Source organism: Tripterygium wilfordii, chromosome 4 (genome assembly GCF_013401445.1).
Source record: "Tripterygium wilfordii isolate XIE 37 chromosome 4, ASM1340144v1, whole genome shotgun sequence".
Taxonomy (NCBI): Eukaryota; Viridiplantae; Streptophyta; class Magnoliopsida; order Celastrales; family Celastraceae; genus Tripterygium; species Tripterygium wilfordii.
In genome coordinates, this window is record NC_052235.1 from 13,125,143 (window position 1) to 13,140,402 (window position 15,260).

At 40.4% G+C, this 15,260-nt stretch overlaps 1 pseudogene; it reads right to left on the minus strand.

Annotated features, from left to right (window-relative positions):
* Nucleotides 1-3,784: 3,784 nt before the first annotated feature.
* LOC119996981 lies at nt 3,785-15,179 on the minus strand (annotated as a pseudogene).
* Between the last annotated feature and the right edge of the window lie 81 nt (nt 15,180-15,260).

Consider the following 15,260-nt stretch of genomic DNA (forward strand, 5'->3'; position numbering starts at 1 on the left):
CAAGAAACCCAAGAATACCCAAGAGTCCAATGGATTACATAAGCCCCAATCTAGCCTATATCTCTAACACCTACATCTTGAATCTCTTACCAACAAAAACCTAGGCTAAACCTAAGAGATACACCACGAAGTTATCACTCTTTGCTCTCTCTCATCACAGCCCTTTGATTTCTCTCTTCCAAAACACTAATAAACCACTAGTATTTATAGTAGTACAAAATCTCCTAGTTCAATTCTACCTACGAGCCCCTCCCCAAGATGTTTTTAATTATAAATACGATTTCATTCACATTCCTAACTAGATATCAACTTGAAAAACGAGTTTATCACAACTAGGACTCTTCATAGCAATTGAAAGTGTCTAGATTTATCTTTTGATTTTAACAACTGATTTGATCAAAATTCCACAATTCTCCATCTTGATCAAAAAATCTCATAGCTTTTACTATACCATCGTCTTCACCAACAACCACAACTCTCTATACCAAGAATCATCCTCCATAGCTTCCGCTATAACATTGTCTTTACCGACAATCATACTCCACCATAAAAAGTATACCACTCAGAATTTTACCACTCCAAGATTTTCCTTTTCGGCTTCATTTTGAAAAATATATGTTGAAATTTATGGTGCAACCCCAATGATTGGATTTTTCGGGAGTTCCTCAGCCCTCCGACATCTTTTCCACCACACACCCTACATTAATGCCAAACCAATGCACTACGTGCAAACTTGTGGACCCACTTTCAGTGACCCATCCTCTTTCATGGCAACCTAGATATCAATCAACATGCCAAAAGGATAACCAACCTCTTATGGAGAAAAGAGACTCCACCATCAGTGACAATATCAACATCTCCATCTATTGATTTGGAGCCTTTAGCCGAACCCGCTCCACCTTTTTGACACTTCTGGTGCCAATATTGTCCATACCTCTCGAAACCCCTTGTGTAACCTTGATTGAATCAGCACATCCTTGACTTGTACTTGCCACAAGCCAAAATTCATTCTCCCATCAAACTTCTATATGTTGACTTTCACCATTGACATATCTGCTCCAAAGAATCTTCGATCGCCCAAGAAACTGAATCATAGAGCTCCAATACCAATTGTTAGGGAATTATAGACCCACTCTCCTCCTTGACAGATTAATCAACACGACAATGGAGAAATTAAAACTAAGAAAAGTAACAATCAACACACAAGAATTATGTGGAAAACTCCAAAATTGGAGAAAAAACACGGCCGTTGTCAAAAGACAACCAAGAGAAAACTTCACTATGTAGAAAAATTTTACAACCACACACCGATAATTTTCTCTCGCCAAGAATACCCAAGAGCTCAAGAGATTACATAAGCCATAATCTGGCCTATATCTCTAACACCCTACATCTTGAATCTCTTACCGACAAAAACCTAGGCTAAACCCGACAGATACACCACAAAGTTTCATTCACATTACTAACTAGCGATCAACTTGAAAAATGAGTTTCGTCGCAACCGAGACTCTTCATAGCAATTAAAACTGTCCAGATTCGTCGCTTTTTCTGTCAAAATTCCATACCCGGCTCGTTCTAGACCAGAAGAATCAAGATTAAGGTATATAGGACTAGGGGTAATGCACCAAGGACATCTTCATGTCCATTAATAGGCGCTTTATTGAACATCACCTCGAAGGTATACAATGAACTTGTTCCAACATCACCAAAAACAACACTAAGTGTTTGAAAAGCAAGTATAATCTTTCTCCCCACACCAAACTCCTGTAATTAGATTAACACAATAAAGACAGCCGCTACTTATCTCATTCATTAAGGGTACTGATGTCTATTCCAAATTTGCAAAAATATACACGAACAAATCAGTCAATTTAGCCTATTCTGCTCTCTTTACTGGACAGTCTCGTAGCTATCGCCATCGCTGGACCCACGGTACATGGCCGAGTCCGACTAGATGGATTAGACAGTTTTTTTTTTTTACTCTGAAGAGTTCACTATGAAGTTAAATTTCTTCGAACCGGCGAAAAAACCTACCACGTTCTGGCCTGACAGAGCACTTTGAATCGCCATGGAAGCTCTCTCTGACAGAGCACTTTAGTAGGGTGGGTCAACAACTCTCATTAGTGACCAGATGGTCAGTCTTGTGCTCCGATAGTGGTGGGGCACGGGGAAGAGAGAGGGATAAGAGAGAGATGAACAGAGGGAGGAGAGGGGAAATACGAGATAAAAAAGAATTTTTAAGGTTTATGAGAGAGGAGAGTATCTTTTTTTTATTAATGCCATGTAGGATGATGAGTCATTAAGCCACATAGACTTGCGTTGGTGTTGGGCTACCAAAGGCTTATGCTCTATATCATTTTCGATATAAATTATTGAAAAACAGAGGTTGTGAAAAAGTTAAGGACGTTATATATATTTATACAAAATTCCTATTAATTATTTGTGATATATAATCATTATAAATTCATTTTTATATGACGTTCATTTTTATAAATTCATACATGACTAGTCCCCTTATAAACATTGGTTATATTGATCAAAATCATGAATTAATATATCATTAAAGTTAATATATCTCATTAATCAAAATAAATATAAATGATACATTCCACTTAAACGAAGATAAGAATTTTGCGCATTTATGACTCTTTGAAGGATGTATAGTATTTATATATACACCGGAGAGCATGCCCACACTTTGCGCGGCATTTAATTATATTTTTAGCTATAATGTATCATGAATGCAGTTAACGCATTCAAATTTCTTCTATGAATTCAAAGTAATGTAGGGTGTGGATGGAAGCCTATGTAATTGAAAGCATCATTTTTCAGGGAATATTTATATTATAATTACATTCATGGTTTGAATAATCGTTGGCGCTGAGCAATTAATGAAATATTCTAAAAAAGGGCACATGGTGCCGTCAGAATGTAGAAGGCTACAGGAATTCACATGTTATTCGGCATGTATGATGTTGATGTTTGTGTTGAATGAAGGCAAAAGTTAGGCGTATTTGGCTTAAAGGCATTATTTACAACAGCTCATCTTACAACAGCGCATCTCTTCCAACTCAACCAACACATGGCCAAAATTCAATATTTAAATCCAAACATATCGTTTTTTTGCTATTCTACTACAAACATATTTAAAAGACAAACTAACTCTCTTAAGCTCAAAAATCAGTTTGCCACTCATAGCCTGTTAGTCGAGTTCCACCATAGAAATTGGCACTAATTAAGTGTCTAAATTGAACAACTTGATTTAACCATGAACCAAAATAAACTCTTATTTCATCTTTTTTTAGCACTCCCCAGCAACCACATGAATAATGTGGGAAAGATTTATAAATAATGCAAAAAATTAACTTCATATCTTAACACTTGGTCTCCCCCACCTACTGGCGAAATTTAATGCTGGTTGGGACAAGGCTAATGCATTATTTGTTGTTGGCTGTTTGGCTAGAAACAACCCTGGCCAATTGCTTGCTGCATCAGCAAAATAGGTGGGTCTTCTCCCATCGATTGAGAGCGCCGAGCTCTATGCTATACGTGAAGGAATTGATCTTGCTGTAATCCATGGTTTCCAGAATGTGACAGTTTTAAGTGATTCCAAGGGTGCCGTTGACAAGATTAATTCCAAGGAGGTAGGTTTGAATGAAGATGGCAGTCAGTGGCGTACTTGAGTCTATGGGGGCCCTGGGTGAACTCTAAAAAAGGGGCCCTCTAAATTTTTTTTGTGGCGATTATCATATAGTTCTTAAAGTCTAACTCTAAGAAAAATATATTACTTAAATATATCTCGTCTAGCATTTTGAGATGCAAAATCACTAATTACATTAGTATAATCAACCTTTTCCGCCAAATCACTCTCAATAGACAACATAGCTAACCCATTTAACCTTTCTTGGGACATGGTGGACTGAAGATATGATTTTATCAATTTCAACTTTGAAAAGCTTCTCTCTGCGGAGGCTACCGTTACCGGAATAGTTAACAATATTCTATATGCAATTCATGTATTTGGAAAATCACCATCAAGCATTTGCAAATGATTTAATATTTCAATAGGTTTTTTTACTTCTTCAGGCAAGATGTTACACAAAACTTTTAATTCTAAAGCTAAATCTCTTGCATCAATATCATAAAGATTATCACACTTCAAAAAATTCTCAAGTTTAGTGCAATAAGATATCAAACTTTCATTATCAATAGAATGTAACTTCTTCAAATCAAAGAAAAATCCAAAAGTCTCTCCATATAATTGTAGTTGTTCAAACCTACTTCTAAAAGAAGAAATAGATTTATCCACCATGTATAGAAAGTAATCAACTCTAAATGACTCCTCAACTGAACATATTAAATCTTCATTGTTAATTTCATCAAATTGTCTTTTTCTTCGAATTAGTCGTTTTGTTTTAAAAACAGGTTCAATATCCATTGCACTAGCTATTTCTTTAGCTTCAATTATGGCTTCCACAAATCCTGTCTCTCTATATTGTTCAAAAAATAAGATGAGTTCTCTTAGCTTTTCTACGGCAATTTTAATATCCATATCTTCAGCTTGAAGGGTTTTACTAACGGTATATACAGCAAATAATAAATTATACCATATTATCAAGCTAATCAAGAACTCAAAACTCTCAAGTTCATTTGTTGCTAAGGATTGGGCTTCACTCTTTGTCTTTGGATCTTCACTAGTATTAACTATGTAATGTCCTTACCCGATTATACACTGTTCATAGTATTTTGACACGTTGATCGAGGTGGAGTGAACCTCGATAATCGTGAATCGGGATTTGGGGAGAATAAAAATTAAATCAAGATAAAACTATGAAAATATTTTTAATAAATGGGGGATTTAAAAAGAAAATTATTGGCGCAAGAATTACTCAAATCGGATTTAAATTGGATTTGTTATGAATTTTTGAAGTTAATAGGAACAATTTAGTTAGGGGTGTTTTTGAAAGGTGGGTGTTTTTGTAAGTAAAAGATTGTATAAAAGAAAAATTAAAATAATTAAAAAAATAAAAAAATATTGCAAAAATATCCTCTTGTTTCACGACTTTCTCTCTCTTTCTTTCTCTATCTCCCGTGTCATTTTCTCTCTCCTTACGATTTTCCGATTCTGGTGACGGTGGTGGTCGTGGATGGTACCAAAAGAAGCGTATTGACGAGACGAGTGTAACCCAACTTGAATCACGTCGAACGGGGCTCCAGTTTGGGAGAAATCTGAGATTGAAGTTCCGGCCACCATGAACTTCCTTTGGTCGTTCCGGCCGATTCCGGTGACGGTTTGGCTCGATTCAGACGGTGATCCCGGTTGAGATTCGAAGTTGGTTGACTTTTCGGAGTTAGGGGTTAATCAGGGACGCTTGCTTGATATTTGCATCCTGATTTCCAGGTAGGGGTTTTCTATGTCTCTCGCGTATGATTCTAGAGTTTCGGTTTCACGGACTCTTATTATTTTATGGTTCTATCGGTTTCCGGAGGTGGAAATACGACATGTTTGTATGATTTATATGTATTCTCTATTGATTATCATTGTTGGTACGTTTTTGGGAGTGGGGAGATTGGAGGTGGTTGATGTACACTGTGGGGCTCATATAGGAGCCAACCTATTGGATATGGATTTATGATGGATTATGCAATAAACTGGGTACGTACCTATAGACCGTCTGAGGTGAGGTGCATCACAGGGGACGCTCTTTGGTGTAGGCTATGTTATCGGGATATCCGATCCTCATCCAGTTTAGGTGTAGACCTGGACTGGGAGACACCCTATGGGGATTAGGGTGGGTCCAGGGGTGGATTATGGATTATGGATTATCGAAGACTGGTGTTTGTGGTTATGGTGCTGTATAGCCTAATCGGCTGTCATGTTACTTCGTTGGATTATTGATAGTTACATATTTATTGTACCTCATATCATGCATCATACTCCTGGATTTCTTATTTCTGAATATCGGTGTTCCCTTTCTATGCGCTACTGAGCTTCTTGGCTCACCCCTCTTCTTGTTTCCCTTTCATGTAAGTTAGATTTAGGTGACGATGGTCAGCGGCGGGACGCATGAGCTGGTGTGTAGCCTCGAGCTGTTTCTTTAGCGAGTTTTGAGGATTTTGGGTATTGTATTTGTATATGTGTTACTTATTTACTCAATCTGATATCGGGTAGATATGTTTTCTTATTTTCGCTGTTGTGTAGATACTCCGACTGTTTTGGGTGGGTGTATATAGGTGGTATTTTGGAGAGACTGTTTCCACATTATGTTTCTGGAGTTGTTACCATCTTATATAATTTACATATCGGATTAAGGGTTGGTTCAGGGGATAGGGTCCCCTGCCGGTCACGTTCTTATGGATATAGGTACACTTCGGCATACCATTGGAGAGAGGGGCGTGACAGTTTGGTATCGGAGCCGTAGGTTTAGATACTTTCAGTGGTTAGACTACCTAAGTTACGCCGTTGGCTACACATCATGCGCTTCCCGGCTGACCTGGTGAGTTTTTATTTTTGTGTTTCTTGCTTTTAGATTTATGTATACGTGTGTTACATTTTGTAGATATGGTTGACACACGTAATACTCGGGTGCGAGGACATGGACGGGGTAGGGGTGCGAGAGGTGGTAGGGATGTGAGACGAGGGAGGGGCGGGGGCAGGCGAGGAGCTTATGTAGCTCCAGTAGATGATATTGGGGAGGACCAAGAGGTACCACTTGTACAGCTGGCACCACAGAGGGTAGAGACAGACAGTAGTGAGTACTTTATGGCAGGAGGTCCGGGATGTTACTGAGATGGCGCGAGCTCTTGGGTAGACTGTTACAGGACTTGTGACACAGATTGTCACTCCAGCCCCAGCTGCATTACAGGCTCCTGCTGAGGTTCCAGCACAGGTTTCGATTTTGGGTAGGTTACAGGAGGGTGCAGGACAGATTGTGGAGGCGCAGGCAGCTCCTTTGGCGATTGATACTTCTATCAAGGAGCTAGCTAAGTTACGGAAGACGAATCCTCCGGTTTATAGAGGAGTGATAGATCCAGTGGCAGCAGAGGAGTGGCTTCGTTAGCTACGCAGAAAGATGACTTCCTTGCAGATTCCTGATGAGAGGAGGGCTTTATTGGCTGTAGAGTTTTTAGAGGGTGATGCTTTTACATGGTGGGAGGTGATGATAGTTAGTCGGGGCAGGGAAGGTATGCCATGGGCAGAGTTTGAGACAGTTTTTCTAACACAGTATGTACCACAGACAGTGCGTGTAGCTAAAGCTAAGGAGTTCCTTGAGTTGATTCAGTCCCCGGACATGACAGTGACTCAGTATCAGGCTCGCTTTGAGGAGTTAGGGCGATATGGGGAGGAGTATATTTCCATAGAGGAAAAGAAGATACTGAGATTTCGGAGAGGATTATCACCGAAGATTTCACCTCACTTGGCGGCTCAGACTATCACCACCTATCGCGAGTGTATTGATAAGGCACTCGGAGTTGAGAGGACATTAGTGGAGATTAAGGATTATTGGGAGATTCATAAGAGGAAGCTTAAGAGTTCTACATCTACTACTGGTGAGAGTAGTCAGCGCAGACAGAGGATTGATACCCGTACGCAGCAGCAAAGTCAGGGGCAGAGTTCTCAGAGTCAGAGATAGAGTTATCGGGGACCTAGGTAGGGACAACAGAGTCCTAGATAGGGTCAGCAGGGGCAGAGACAGGGTCAGCAGAGGCAGAGATTGGACCAGCAGGGACAAGCTCCGAGACGGGAGCAGTAGCCTCAACATTGCTATACATATGGTCACGTGGGCCAAATGCATTGGGATTGTCCTATGACAAACAACCCGTTATGTTTCCAGTGTGGTTTGTCAGGACATACTCTGAGAGATTGTCCACAGGGTGGAGGACCTGCTCCGCCAGCACCTCGAGGTCAGAGAGCTCCAGTTCCAGTTCTAGCACCGACACCGGCATCGGCACCAGCACCGAAACCGAGAGGTCCTGCAGGACGGGGTAGACTATTAGCTCAGTAGCAGCAGCAGGTCCAGAGAGGTGGAGTGTATGCACTCGGGCCTGACGCAGTACCAGCAGAGCGAGATCATTTGGGAGGTAGGTTTCTCTTATTCAGTTCTTGGGTACGTGTTTTGTTTGATACTGGTGCTACGCATTCATTTATTTCTGCATCATTTGCTGAGGCATTGGGTTTAGGGATTACGAGAGTGGCGAGGAAATTTATAGTTGATTCACCTCTAGGATCAGGTACTGTGATTAGTGGTATCTGGAGGGACTGTGTATTTAGTTTCGCAGACCATGAGTTTAAAGCGGATTTGTTTGTGATGCTATTTACTGATTTTGATGTTATTCTCGGATTGGATTGGTTGACTGAGTATGAGGCGATTATAGATTGTGTTGAGAGGAGGATTACACTGACCACACCTACAGGGAGGGTTAGGTTTCGTGGGACGAGACTTCTTCCGTGTCCACATTTTCTAGATAATCCTCAGTACACCGATTGTGTTGTAGCGGGTTTGATTACCTCAGAGTCAAGGGAGGAGTCTTTGACTCCTATACCTATGGTGGAGTACTATATGGATGTTTTTTCTGATGATTTACCGGGGTTGCCACCGCAGAGGGAGATTGACTTTGTGATCGAACTGTATCCGGCTACAAATCCTATTTCTATAGCACCGTATAAGATGGCACCAGCGGAGCTGAAGGAGTTAGACACTCAGTTGATAGGTTTACAGAAGTTGGGTTTTATCAGACCGAGCACTTCACCTTGGGGAGCACCTATTCTGTTTGTGAAGAAGAAGGATGGTACGATACGGATGTGTGTGGATTACCAACAGCTGAATCGGGTGACAGTGAAGAATAAATATCTGTTGTCGAGGATTAATGATCTGTTGATCAATTGAGGGGTAGCCACTATTACTCCAAGATTGATCTCAGATCAGGATATCACCAGTTGAGGATCCAGGAGGAGGATATACCGAAGACAGCTTTCCGCACACGGTTTGGCCATTATGAGTACTTGGTTATGCCATTTGGGCTAACCAATGCACCTGCAGCGTTTATGGATTTGATGCATAGGGTATTCAGGCCGTATTTGGATCAGTTTATAATTGTGTTCATTGATGACATATTGATTTATTCAGTCACTGAGGAGGAGCATGTTAGACATTTGGGGATTGTGCTGCAGACGTTCAGAGAGCATAGATTGTATACCAAGCTGAGTAAGTGTGAGTTTTGGGTGACTCAGGTGAAATTTTTAGGGCATGTGATTTCCTAGGAGGGAATAGCAGTTGATCCAGCTAAGGTGGAGGGAGTGATAGCATGGAGTAGACCGAAGAATGTAGGAGAGATTCACAGTTTCTTAGGGTTAGCAGGGTATTACCGACATTTTATTGAGGGGTTCTCACGGATTGCAGCACCGATGACATAGTTGACCTGAAAGGATGTTCCGTTTGTATGGACAAACGAGTGTGAGCAAGCTTTTCTAGAATTAAATACTCGACTTACGTCGCCACTAGTGTTGGTGATACTAGACAGAGATATTGGTAATCAGGTATATTGTGATGCTTCAGGAGTTGGATTGGGTTGTGTGTTGATGCAGCAGGACAGAGTGGTTGAGTATGCTTCACGTTTATTGAAGCCGCACGAGAGGAATTATCCGGTGTATGATTTGGAGTTAGCTGCTGTTGTGTTTGCACTAAAGCAGTGGAGAAATTATCTTTATGGAGAGAGATTCGAGGTATTCTCAGATCATAGGAGTCTCCGGTATTTGTTTACTCAGAGGGATCTGAACCAAAGACAACGCAGATGGATGGAATACCTTGAGGACTTTGATTTTACTTTACAGTATCATCCAGGCAAGGCCAATGTGGTGGCAGATGCTTTGAGTAGGAGATTGGTTGTAGCTCGGTTGGCTATCCATGAATTTGAGTTAGTGGATACGCTTAGTCAGTATCGACTAGACATGGAGGAGCGTGGAGACTTATTGAGTTTACGGAGTTTGATTGCTTGTCCGACACTTGTACAGCAGGTGTTGGATGCACAGTTGGAAGATGCACTATTTGATGACATTGAGGATATAGAGGGATGGATCAGAGGTATCGATGGTGGAGTTAGATTTCGGGGTAGGTTAGTGGTCCCAGAGGATACCGAGTTACGGGACGAGATACTTCGGGAGGCACACCATTCACAGTTTGCGATTCATCCTGATGCTACTAAGATGTATCGAGATTTACGGAGGCAGTATTGGTGGAGTGGCATGAAGAGAGATGTTGCACAGACCGTGACTCGATGTCTTACTTGTCAGCAGGTAAAGGCAGAGCATCGACGACCCACAAGATTATTACAGCCACTTCCATTACCTGAGTGTGGAAGTGGGAGCATCTTACTAAGGATTTTGTGATGGGTTTACCTATGACTCCGCGGAGACATGATGCAGTTTGGGTTGTTGTTGATCGGTTGACAAAGACAGCTCATTGTATGCCTATTCGATAGACAGATTCGATAGAGTTATTGACCAGATTGTATGCACGAGAGATAGTCCGACTGCATGGCGTACCATTGAGTATTGTGTCTGATCGGGATCCCATATTTACTTCACGGTTTTGGGGCAGTTTTCAGGATGTTCTGGGGACGAAATTGAACTTCGGTACAGCTTTTCATCCTCAGACTGATGGGCAGAGTGAGCGTACCATTCAGATTCTGGAGGATATGCTTCAGACTTGTGTGGTAGACTTCCGAGGAGATTGGGAGACTCATATTCCTTTGGTGGAGTTTGTGTACAATAATAGCTACCAGAGTAGTATTCAGATGGCACCGTATGAGGCATTATATGGGAGACCTTGTAGATCACCGTTGTGTTGGTCAGAGGTTGGAGACAGACCATTATTGGGTCCAGAGATGGTGCAGCAGACTACTAAGGTGGTGACAGTGATCCGACGGTGACTTTTGACAGCTCAGTCACGTCAAAAGAGTTACGTGGATAGGAGACGTAGACCTCTAGAGTTTCAGGTGGGAGATCACATGTTTCTGAGGGTTAGTCCGAAGCGAGGGGTACAGAGATTTGGGAGAGCGGGGAATTTAGCTCCAAGGTTTATAGGACCATTTGAGATTTTGGAGAGAGTGGGAACAGTAGCATATCGATTAGCTTTACCCCCACAGTTGTCAGGGGTACATGGTGTGTTTCATGTGTCTATGTTACGGAGATACCATAGGGACCCTTCTTATATATTAGATTGGTCTACCTTAGAGATTGGTGAGGACGCTACTTTTGAGACACGTTCTATGAGGATTACGGATAGACAGGAGAGGCAGCTACGATCGAAGACCATACCCTTAGTCAAGGTGATATGGCAGCACTGTGGTGCTGAGGAGGCGCCCTGGGAGTTGGAGTCTGACATGCGAGCTAGATTTCCGGAGTTATTCATTACCTAGGTATGATTTTAATTTCAGGGACGAAATTATTTTCTTAAGGGGGGAGGATGTAATGTCCTGACCCGATTATACACTGTTCATAGTATTTTGACACGTTGATCGAGGTGGAGTGAACCTCGATAATCATGAATCAGGATTTTGGGAGAATAAAAATTAAATCAAGATAAAACTATGAAAATATTTTTAATAAATGGGGGATTCAAAAAGAAAATTATTGGCGCAAGAATTACTCAAATCGGATTTAAATTGGATTTGTTATGAATTTTTGAAGTTAATAGGAACAATTTAGTTAGGGGTGTTTTTGAAAGGTGGGTGTTTTTGTAAGCAAAAGATTGTATAAAAGAAAAATTAAAATAATTAAAAAAATAAAAAAATATTGCAAAAATACCCTCTTGTTTCACGATTTTCTCTCTCTTTCTTTCTCTCTCTCCCGTGTCATTTTCTCTCTCCTTGCGATTTTCTGATTCCGGCAACGGTGGTGGTCGTGGTTGGTACCAAAAGAAGCGTATTGACGAGACGAGTGTAACCCAACTTGAATCACGTCGAACGGAGCTCCGGTTTGGGAGAAATCTGAGATTGAAGTTCCGGCCACCGTGAATTTCCCTTGGTCGATCCGGCCGATTCCGGTGACGGTTTGGCTTGATTCAGACGGTGATCCCGGTTGAGATTCGGAGCTGGTTGACTTTTCTGAGTCAGGGGTTAATCAGGGACGCGTGCTTGATATTTGCATCCTGATTTCCAGGTAGGGGTTTTCTATGTCTCTCGCGTGTGATTCTAGAGTTCCGGTTTCACGGACTCTTATTATTTTATGGTTCTCTCGGTTTCCGGGGGTGGAAATACGACATGTTTGTATGATTTATACGTATTCTCTATTGATTATCATTCTTGGCATGTTTTTGGGAGTGGGGTGATTGGAGGTGGTTGATGTACACTGTGGGGCCTATATAGGAGCCAATCTATTGGATATGGATTTATGATGGATTATACAATAAACTGGGTACGTACCTATAGACCGTCTGAGGTGAGGTGCATCACAGGGGACGCTCTCTGGTGTAGGCTATGCTATCGGGATATCCGATCCTCATCCAGTTTCGGTGTGGACCTGGACTGGGAGACACCCTAGGGGATTAGGGTGGGTCCAGGGGTGGATTATGGATTATGGATTATCGGAGACTGGTGTTTGTGGTTATCGTGCTGTATAGCCTAATCGGCTGTCATGTTATTTGGTTGAATTATTGATAGTTACATATTTATTGTACCTCATATCATGCATCATATTCCTGGATTTCTTATTTCTGAATATCGGTGTTCCCTTTCTATGCTCTACTGAGCTTCTTGGCTCACCCCTCTTCTTGTTTCCCTTTCAGGTGAGTTGGATTTAGGTGACGATGGTCAGCGGCGAGACGCATGAGCTGGTGTGTAGCCTCGAGTTGTTTCTTTAGCGAGTTTTGAGGATTTTGGGTATTGTATTTGTATATGTGTTACTTATTTACTCATTCTGATATCGGCTAGATATGTTTTCTTATTTCCGTTGTTGTGTAGATACTCTGACTGTTTTGGGTGGGTGTATATAAGTGGTATTTTGGAGAGACTATTTCCACATTATGTTTCAGGAGTTGTTACGATTTTATATAATTTACATATTGGATTAAGGGTTGGTTCGGGGGATGGGGTCCCCTGCCGGTCACGTTCTTATGGATATAGGTACACTTCGGTATACCTTAGGAGAGAGGGGCGTGACAAACTAAGTCAATTAAAGCATCTCTAACTTGTGGAGTTTGATATCGTATTGCTTTAACACTCTCAACACGACTTTCCCAACGTGTTTAAGAAAATGGCTTAAGTGTTAGATTTCCAACATAGGACATCAAAACATTCCACCGTTTTGTAGACGATGCAAACACTGAATATATACGTTGAACGACTCCAAAGAAAGATATGGCTCTTTCACAAGAGTTGCCCATATCACAAAGTACAAGATTAAGACTATGACAACCACATGGTGTATAAAATGCTCTAGGATTCTCCATAAGCAACCTATTTTGAACACCTTTGTGTTTTCCTTTCATATTTGATCCATTATCATATCCTTGCCCTCTTATGTCACCAATATCAAGATCAAGGGTATTTAAAATATCTATGAGCACATTAAAAAGTCCTACCCCTGATATATCATCCACCTTTAAAATTTTATAAAAAATTCCTCCACTTTTATTGGTTTGATGGAAACATCCACACATCTCAATATAAGAGACATTTGTTCATCATGACTTATATCAGGAGTACAATCAAGTATAACAGAAAAATATTTTGCCTTCTTTACTCTTCCTATAATTGCACTTTTAATTTCATTGGCTAAGAGTATGATCAACTCATTTTGTATTTTTGGACTAAGATAATGATAATGAATTGATTTATTTTTAACTCGTTGAATATGTTCTTGCATGATTGGATCAAACTCTGCAATCATCGCAATAAAACCTAAAAAGTTTCCATTTCTCCCTTCATAAAGCTTCTCCCTATGACCACGAAATGCTAAATTGTTTCTTGCAAGAGTTTTTACAAGGGCTATTATTCTTTTTAACACTTGTTTCCAATGCTCTTTCTCCCTATCTATTTGTTCTTGTACACTCTTATCAATTGTTTCAAGTTTTCTCAACCTCACTTGCAATTCTATCCATTTGGTCATGCAAACTAGGTGTTCACTACTAGTTTTATGAGCTTTAAGTCGTTCACCAAGATATTTCCAATCATTAAATCCATCCGTTGTCATTCGGGAAGTGTTATAATCTTGCTTGAATAACTTACAACAAAAGCAAAACACTTTGTCCTTAGAAATAGAATATACAAGCCATTTCCTATCTTGTTTCTCTCCATTCAATAACACTCGTTCATAATGATTAGATGAAAAATGTCTACCAAGGTCATCAACACCAAAATTAATATCAAGAATTCTAATTGAACCTTTTTCTACTAATAGGTCCCTAAACTTTTGATTAATCTTATCCCAATTTCCTGGATCCTAAATGTTTAATGGCCCAAATTCTTTATCACCTATTGGTAGAATTTCTTCTTCCTCATATTGATCACCATCATCACCTACTCTAATTTCTTCTTCTTCTTTATCACCTACTGGTTCTTCTTCTTTATCACTCAAGACCGATGGATTTGTTTCTTCTTCAACATTAGATGTTGAGCCACCTCTTTGTTTACTAGGCAAAAATCTATCAAGAGATCCTGCTAAAGATCGAACCAATTCTTCTTTTCTTTTTTTTTTGTTTTCTTTTTTCAAAACCTGACTTGTACTTTCTAGGTATCATTATGATCAAATTATCAAAAATCTTAATCACAAATTCACAATACAAAAAATAAAATAATTGACAGGAGCAACAAGAGTTATATTCAATCACTGAGCCTATTAAGTGGAACAAAATCACCTGATAAGGCTATAAAACCAGAGGCTGCCGAGCTGCAGAGTGCAAAAGGAGGAAAATCTCAGAATCCAAAACTGAATGCAGAGGCAGCAGACCAGAAGTGCAGAACCCATAAGAGATTACAAACAGAACCAAAGAGAATTAGAGATTGCAAACACCAAAGAAATCATAAAGATAAAAAAACAAAAACCCTAGAAAATCAAAACTCAAAGAAAGAATTACCTGCAAGTGCAACTCTCAAGACTCAAGTCTCAGGCTCTTTGTAGTTCCAAAATCCCAAACGAAAGCCAAATCAATGTTGAAACGGGAACTCGGAAGTCGGAAGTCAGAGTCGGAAGTCAGAAGTCAGAGTCGGAAGTCAGAAGTCACAAGTAAAAGTCTAGCTTGTCGAGAAGATAGAAGTAGATT